The sequence below is a fragment of the Carex rostrata genome, chromosome 15, assembly GCF_964058835.1.
Source record: "Carex rostrata chromosome 15, lpCarRost1.2, whole genome shotgun sequence".
Taxonomy (NCBI): Eukaryota; Viridiplantae; Streptophyta; class Magnoliopsida; order Poales; family Cyperaceae; genus Carex; species Carex rostrata.
The window spans coordinates 277275-286643 of NC_135932.1; positions in this window are offsets into that span (position 1 = coordinate 277275).

Sequence of the window (9369 nt, forward strand, 5' to 3'; positions counted from 1 at the left end):
TCTACCAAATGTCAATTTGGTAAATAGAGAGAAGTCGAATTCTCTTTTAGGTCTCTTGGATACCTTCGTTTGTCGAAAAGGCCTCCTAATGTTCACCTTGAACTAAACAAGGATTAGAAAGACCTTGCTAAAGATCTTAATCTAATCTAAGCTTAGAACCTAGTTAATAACCCTTCTTGTTCTTCTAATAATTCTTCATTAGAGAAACCAATAATATGAGAGGAAGAGAGATGGCGGCTAGGAGAGAGAGGAAGAGAAGGAAATAAATTTTCAAAAAATTGCTTCCTTGAATGCCTTCTCTACCTCTCATTATATACAAATATACTAGGGTTTCTATTGTGCAACCTTTCTAGTATAATTCTCCTTATTAAAAGAGCCAACCTTAGCTGCTGCTACAGTACCAGCCTCGACTCATATTAATTTTGGGTTTTAATAAACTTATGTTATAACAATGTTCTGCACATTATTATATTTATGTGTCATGTATATTATACTATATAATATGCACCATATTATACCAAATAATATATATGCACACTTCTCATAAATTTATATTTGTTCTAAGTATTTATCTATCACATGTATATTATTTCATGTCATATAAAACAATATACATCATATAAATAAAATATCCTTCTTGTTTCTCGTTCAGTTAGTGTGACCTATATGAAGGATCTGTGTTATGTTGGCAATGGCATAAAACATTTTATTACTATAAATTATAAGCGGTATTCTAGCTATACATTATAGTTACCCAAATAACATAGATGTAATGTATCTCTTTTACAATACACGATCCTTTAAAGTAATGTTACAAATAACATTACTTGTGTCCATTCCTTGCCACATGATATTATGAATAATATACAAAGTCAGACTGTGTCATCTTTGTATTATATTTGTTTCTTAGTCTCTTCAGTAAATTATAAATATATAACTGCACTTCAGTTATATTGCATGCATTATAATTCTCTTATTATAAATGAGGGGCAATGATACTATTGACATACAACTTTCTCCCACACAAGTTATATACAAGGAACTAATATTTTTATCACCACTTATGATAAGCAGCTTTTAATAGTAATTACATTGTATACTTCTCATGTAAAAAAGTAATACATCTCATATCTTAGAATTTCGAGATACAATGAAAATATTAATGACACTAACATAACCCATATAATATTTTCATTCGTTAGGTCTGTTCAATATATGAAATATTTCATATACTCATGTTATTAAATGATAAGCCTTTATCAACATTTATAGAACTACAATGTACTTTAATCAACATGACAAACTTATCATGGTATATTAGTGTTCTATGCTAATAACCAAGTTTGTGAATATTTTAGAGATTTATGTTTGTCATCATATAGAGTTCTATGGTTCAAGATCAAGAGTATCTTCTTAAACATTTCTATCGATAAACATAAATTTCATGGAACAAAATACATGTAGCATCCAATTCATAAACATAACATGTAAAAGTGATCAACATAAGATAACTTTTAGAACAAATATCTAACATATATATATATGGGTAAGGCTAAGGTGCTATGGGTTGCATAGAGACCTACGGTGCTACGACTCAATATTCGAGTTTTCAAAATCCAAACGGTCGATTCGAACCGTTCATCTTGTTCTTCATATTAATATGTGTTTGGAGACCAAATTTTACATTTTTTGGAAAAATTTTACTATTTTTTTAGATAGGTAGAAAATCAGTTGATCTAAAAAATTCTGCACCATTCAGATATTTGATTTTCTACCTATCTAAAAAAATAGTAAAAAAATTCAAAAAAAATGTAAAATTTGGTCTCCAAACACATATTAATATGGAGAACAAGATGAACGGCTCGGATCGACCGTTTGAATTTTGAAAACTCCAATATTGAGCCATAGCACCGTAGGTCGCTATGCAACCCATATCACCTTAGCCTTACCCTATATATATGGGATGGGCTACGCTTCTCCATGGAGTAAAACGTGTTTGTACTCCATGCCGTATTTTCATTTTGAAAATCCAAACGACCGATCCGAACCGTTAGATGTGATCTCCATATTGAAATGTACTTGGAGACAAAATTTTACATTTTTTTAATTTTTTTTACTTATTAAGCATTTTTCAAAATTTCTGTTTTGCTGTGAACAGTAAAAAACAGTAAAATTTTCTGGACCATCGGATCAGCAATATTAAAAAATGCTTAATAAATAGTAAAAAAAATTCCAAAAAATGTAAAATTTTGTCTCCAAGTACATTTCAATATGGAGATCACATCTAACGGTTCGGATCGGTCGTTTGAATTTTCAAAATAAAAATATGGCGGCATGGAGTACCAACTCATTTTACTCCATGGAGTAGCGTAGCACATCCCATATATATATATATATATAGGATCAGGATTCTTATTTTGATAACAGATGAATTTAATAATCTCAATCATACAAAATACTTTATAAGTTTTAAAAATAATAAAAATTGATGCAAGTTTTATAGTTTGTCAATTGATTTGATATGTGCAAATATATATTCAAATTTAACATTAATTATATGATGAAATATTAAATAACATCCAACTTATGTTAAAATTAATGAATACACAATCAATCTATAAAACTAACAACATGTCTATAGGCTATAAATTTTTTTTTTTTTAAATGACTTAATTTGAAAGAGCTTTAGTGAAGTTGTCAATGCATCACTACCCTGTATATATATTTGTCTGAGGTGAAATTAACGGTTAATTCACTGGAGAAGTTTTGTATATAATGCACTTTGATAAATACAATATATTTGCAGCCTCGTGACTATATGTATTGATTTGCAATGACAAAGCAAACATTTATTTGGTCAATGCTTAATTAATGAGGATCATAACATACAAATCATTACCTAATTAATATTTATGTCCAGTTCAGTGTATATTGCAAACCGTACTTCCAACTGGTATATTTTACTCAAAGAAGACACAGATACATAGTACCTAGCTTATTTATATATGTCTGTTGCATTCAAATTAATTTTGTCATCTCATGTATAAATAGTTGATCAATTAATTAGATTATTAGATACCTCAATTAAGTACAGTACAAGAAAATTAAAAGGACATATATGCAGTACATCCATGTTAGTTATATATGTTAGTTTCAATGTTTGGAAATAATAAGTGCTATGACAAGGCTCAAAGTACAGACAACAAAACATTGCATCAAATGGTGAATTTCATGGCATAAAAAATGTGGACTGCTCCAATAATGAAACCGTTGATGCTAGATTTATAACAATATATCAGTTGTTTCTATAGCAAGTGAACAAAAAACATTTTACCAATTTATTATTGGAAATTAGTCAAATAAATTAAGGCAGCAAGTGCTATAACTGAGTGCATATTTTGTCCCAAAAAAAGGAGAGATTTATGTGAATTAAATTGCAAGAGTATATATAGGAAAAAGAAATCTATAATATAGACCGAAATTTTTAAATATACCATTTTCCTAAAAATAATAAACCAAAACACCATTTTTTTTTTAAATTGTTAAAAATGCCATGGCCGCATCCTGTAGAAGCGGCTACCTTTTCGGTGGCCGCACCTAGGCAAAGCAGGCAGGCAAAGAGGGCCGCTTCTCCAGGATGCAACCACTACCTATATAAAACCCATTTTCTGTAGAGAGAGATCCATTTCACGTCATTTTCACCGAGCCTTCTTCTCAACTGAGCTGTAAGTTTTTTCTCTTCTCTCTTTTTCAATTTTTTTTCAGTATTTGTAATTAATTTAGTTAATTTGTAATTTTAGGTTTTCTTATATACTCAGACCAAAATGGCTGTTATGGTATCTGTTTACACTGGTGGTGAGGTTCTAACAGGCCATAATGGGGTTTATTACAGTATCGGGCCTATTTCTGTGATACCAATAATGTCGGGTACTGATTTGCCAGTTCTGAAATTGATTATTTCTCAGAACCTAGGATTGAATCAGGATCGATATGACCTTGATATTCAGGCCACAATTAGCACACCCACTGGTTTAGGACAAACCTGGTTCCAACTATTTCCTATTCAGAATGATGGAGACTAACAGGTACTGTACAACCAGACCATGAGTTTTCCTGGGGGTGGATACAAGGTAATTGAACTCTTTGTGGGGATTAACCGAGTCCAACGTCCCAACCCCCTTGCGAGGTTAATCCGTGTTACTCGGGGTAATGCGTCAACCTCCTCAAGTCCAGTGTCCCAACCCCCTTTCCAGATTGACATGCCTGAGAGTAGTCATGCCCCAGTTCAGGAGTTCCTTCTCCAGTCTTTCCCTTGACAGAACCTCCTTCCACGGTTTGGTTACTAGCCCACTGGGCAAATACAACTCTATCCTACCAACTGTAACAACTGTTTCCAACTCAGAGTTGTACTTTCTTATTGCGTAACTTCCTCTTAGTGCATGCATATTCGTGCAAATATGAGCACATGATCTGGTATCCAGTACCCAATCATTAAGAGAGGTCACAATATTAATTTCAATAATATAAATACTTGAGACTGAGACTTTTGAGACATTCTCAAACTTCATATCTCCAAGATACTTCGGGCAGTTTCTCTTCCAGTGACCTTTGCTATTGCTAAAATAGCAGTCAGAGTTAGCAGAAACATTTATCTTGGGAGAGTTCGTTCCCGGAACCAACTTCCCTTTGCCTTTGTACTTAATAGCCGTTTTTTCCTTTTACTTTCTTGATCTTCCTCCCACCTTCTTGGATCATGAGGACATGAGAGCTATTCTCGATGTCGCCATCGGTGATCCTCAACTTCCCTTGGAGCTCCTGCAAGCTCTTATCCAATCCTTACTTATGGGAGTTCACAATGAACTCCGAATAGCTGGGAGGAAATGAGTTCATGATAACTTCCGTGGCCAACTCGTGGCTCAACGGACAGTTAAGCTTCTCCGGTTTCTCATCATCACTTGTCATACGAAACGTGTGAATACTGATGGAGCTGCTCTTTACTTTTTCAGTTTTAGCAGGGACCGATGTATTTAGAACATATTCATTTTTCTCACGACTCAAAACGATAGTGAGAGTGATGTTTCTTTGGTCATATTACTACAATGTTAAATGTAAAGATTTTAGCTTTGTTCATGTAATGTTTTATTCAAATAATAAAACTCCCACTGCAAATTTGTTCTATTCCCTTTTGCAGTAGGACCAAGATCCCTATTTTCACTAATAACCAAGGCAGTGTATGCGTATCTTGGCTATCAGTTATCTTAGGTAAGGAAACTTGCTAATCACATCTCTTTGTGATTCTTGGTTTCGTTAAAACATCACGTGTATTTAACGAAGACTTTGCCCCCAAGCCCAAAACTATTTTGGAAATCATTGGTAAGTAACCTCACTCTATTTGGTTTGATATGTCAGACATAACCCTCGAACACCAAAGGTAAAAGGCGATGTCTACTGAGTAGTTTAATCATCAACCAATGAACAATGGTTTGACGAGGATAGAGTGGGAAGGGTATACTACTTAATTTTTAATGAGTTGGTATTTATACTTAACAGTGCAAGCAATATTTAAAAGGAGGTTTGCCAGAAAGAACGACTAATGTGATTTTATTCGTATTTAAAGAGACCTCTTTCATATGCTTCATTAAGCAGTCGTGGAAAGGAAGTCTAGAAAGAATACCGAATGTGATCCCCATTACTTTCTATCCTTAGCAGTACCATTTCACCAGAAAGAACGACTAATGTGATTCTATTCATATTTAAATAGACCTCTTTCATATGCTTCATTAAGCAGTCGTGGAAAGGAAGTCTAGAAAGAATACCGAATGTGATCCCCATTACTTTCTATTCTTACCAGTACCTCTTTCATATGCTTAGCTTTGTTAAGCAGTCAGTTCTTGGAACTGACTTTAGACATTCTTACAGACACGTGAAAGTCGTCTGCCAGAAAGATAAAGGTGAGTTCCTTCACAAATCTTTCTTTGACATCACGTTCTTTCATGGTTCCTTGAAAGCGATAAATCTAATTTATTCATTTCATATCAAAGCAGTAAATCTAATTTACTTATATACGGGACCAAGTCGGGTATATTATTTATCAGTTCCAAATTCTTTATTTTGCAGCTATGCTCAGTTCTTATTCATACCATTTTAAAGCATATAAACAGTTTACATGTTTTAAAATCAGATATTCTTTTCGGTCCATAAAGCAATTTGGTAACGTGACAAAGTTCCTTTTCGGCCAGCCATTATGACATGTAAAAGGAGCTTCCAGGAAAGATTGGGGTCACAAGGACCGCTTAGACTCAATTTTTTCTAGACAGAACCATCTCTTTTACGGTGTGGAAATGACAGCTCTTACTAAGATACTTTATTGTTTCATCACATTCTTCGATGAACTTTACTTATTCGAAGGTTTTCGAAAAGGCGAAAGAGTTACACTAAATTTTGTCATTTCAAAAGCGTTAAAGCAATTTGGTAACGTGACAAAGTCCCCTTTGAGCCAGCTACCAGGACACAAAAAAGAGGGTTAGACGAAAAGCCGAGACTTTTCTTGTCATTAACCTTGTCTTTTACGGGTGGAGATTAACAACTCTTACTTAGGTACTTTATTGCTTCATCACATTCTTAGATATACTCAAACGCAGTTGAAAGTTTTGAAAACGAAAACATAAAGAAAGCATAAAATCCTATTTTATCTTTCTCGGTCGGAAAACCGATCCAAGAATTGTAAACTTTTACATTTCATAAGAAAGCATAAAAAAATGTAAATCTAATTTAAACTTTCTCAGTCGAAAAAATCGAACCAAGAAAATCTCATTTCTAATCGATTTTGGACTTAAGCTGTAAATGTAAGAATTAAATCGATACGCGGTATATGCACCTTATTTGCATAAGTTATAACTTTTAGAAAATCAATCAGTGGGAGAGCCTTGAGCTTTGATACCACTGTTGGGTTTTGACGGTTCAAACCCATTGATTAAGTCTGTTGGGGTTTTGACTGTTCAAACCCATTTGTTTGCTTAAGATGCGGAAAGAACGTAAAACAAAATTTTACTTCTAACTTAAGCCAAGGATTAAACGGGGTATGTCATGAAACTTTTCAAGGCGATCCACTTTCAGTATTCCTTTGGCATCAAAACCCAATTTAATCCTTTTACAGATCTACTCCATGATTGATTTCTAAAACTTTAATCAACTTACCAATTAAATAGATTAATATAACATATTTATACCTTGAATCCAAATTATAATTGGAATGTAGTAGAGAGAGAAGAGCGACATCTAGGAATGACTCATCTTGGAGTATCAGACGTCTGATACCTCTATCGGTTATCCACCAGGACTAACCGGAGAGCGGTTTATTTCTTTTGCCAGAAATACTATAAACTGCGGGATTCTGCAAAAACACTATTCATGGAGAACAGATGAAAACCCGTAAACATGAATTTTTGGTTACTCAGTTTTACAAATAAGCAAAACTGAAATACCGCAAAATTCAGGAAAATACTATTCACCGATCCCGTAAATCTACTAATCAACAACCTGCAAGATTATACGTCAACTATATATAACTTTCTTTTCTCAATCGAAACACTATTTGGAAGAGAAAACGAGAAAGAAAAAAAATACCGATTCGATTCGACACGAAACGATATGAGTGAATTAGTGATTTTCTCTCTACCCCTCCACCTCTATTTATAGGGTTATATGGTGGTTGCCAAATGACCGAAATACCCTCAGGTGGATAAGGTTGATGACATGTCACGATGACGTGTCATGTAGATAAGAACGATGACGTGTCATGTGTGAAAAGACCAAAATGCCATTCGGCCCAAATTCAATTAATATCCGTATAATTATTCTGAATAATTATATTTCGTGTGGTTTGTTGTTTCGGTAACTTTTATACAGCGTAACGTGTACGTTTATAAATTAACCTTTGTTTTTGCTTGTCATCTTATATGACATTTATAATTTAATTATAACATGTATAATTAATTATAACCATCTTATTATTAATCATAATCAATTTATAATTAATCAACAAGATTCTGCGATTAGCTCCTATATGATGTGACCCAATAGGATCTGTGTTATGTTGGTAAATAGAATAAAAAACCGTTTTAACTTCTATAATCATAGGAGGCACCTGGCATAATGCACTATGACCATCCAATTACACAGATGATGCTGTACTGTACAATATCACGATCTAGTAAACTTTTTTTTACTTGTGTCAATTCTTTCGTCTCATACCTATCAGATCAGTTTCAAGGTAGGTGTATGTCATCCTTGCAAACTTAATATTTTCTTGATCTTAAGCAGATTATCAAATATAACTACTCTTGTAATTATACTGCTAGCAGATAATCTTACTCTATCAAGGGGCCCAGTGATGCTATAGCTCGTACAAAATACGAGGGACAATAGTACTTTTGGTAAACCATCACTTCCTCAGCTAAGCTATACATATGGAAGTGCTACCGTTATGACTGCTTTTTACGGACAGCGTTAGATAACACTCACACATACACATCTCTTAGTAGGAATGATGAATACCTCATACTGTAGAACTTGACACTAAATGAAAATATTAATGACACGAACACAATTCTATTTAATGTTTCATACGGGGTATGTCAAATACCATGTTCCTAGAACATGTATCTATGTGATTAAAATGACATCTCGTGTCAATGGTTTATAAAACTTAACCATCTTTTAATCCACATACTAACCTAGTAACAGTTAATTAGTGTTCCTGCTAATTACCTCGGCTAGTGACTTCTTAAGAATATATATCATATTTATTATAGAGTTTCACAATTCCAGTCATGAACTCGAAATGATCCATAATTTAATAATACTCATGGCAACAAAATGATATATAATTAAACATTCAATTCATGAACAAAGCTTTATATGATAAATTATCGTATTATTGACTTCTAGATTATTATAAACTAACAAAAACGTTGTAACGTTTTAGCTCAAACAGCTCATTTTTGAGCTGACTCTATAAATAAGGAATTGGGCTTTCTTCCCAATCTATCGGAGCCGACCCTAATCTTCTAAAGAGCGATTTTCTGATAGTTTAGCCTACTCCATTGTTGTGAGAGCTTAAAATTTCAAAATCCCTCAAACAACCTCAAACCCACTTCACTAATCTCAAATTAGATTAGATTAGAGTGATCTATTGAGTGTTTCTCTTGAGTAGCTTGAACTAAGAGACCTTGTTCTCATCTCTTTGAGTTGGCCGTTTGACTTCCCGCTTGGTGTGTAAGGGCTCAACAGTTCACAAGTTGTAATCCTTTCGTATTGGGTAATAGAAATGCGCACCACTTGAGGTTGTGAAGCCCTGGAGATGTAGGT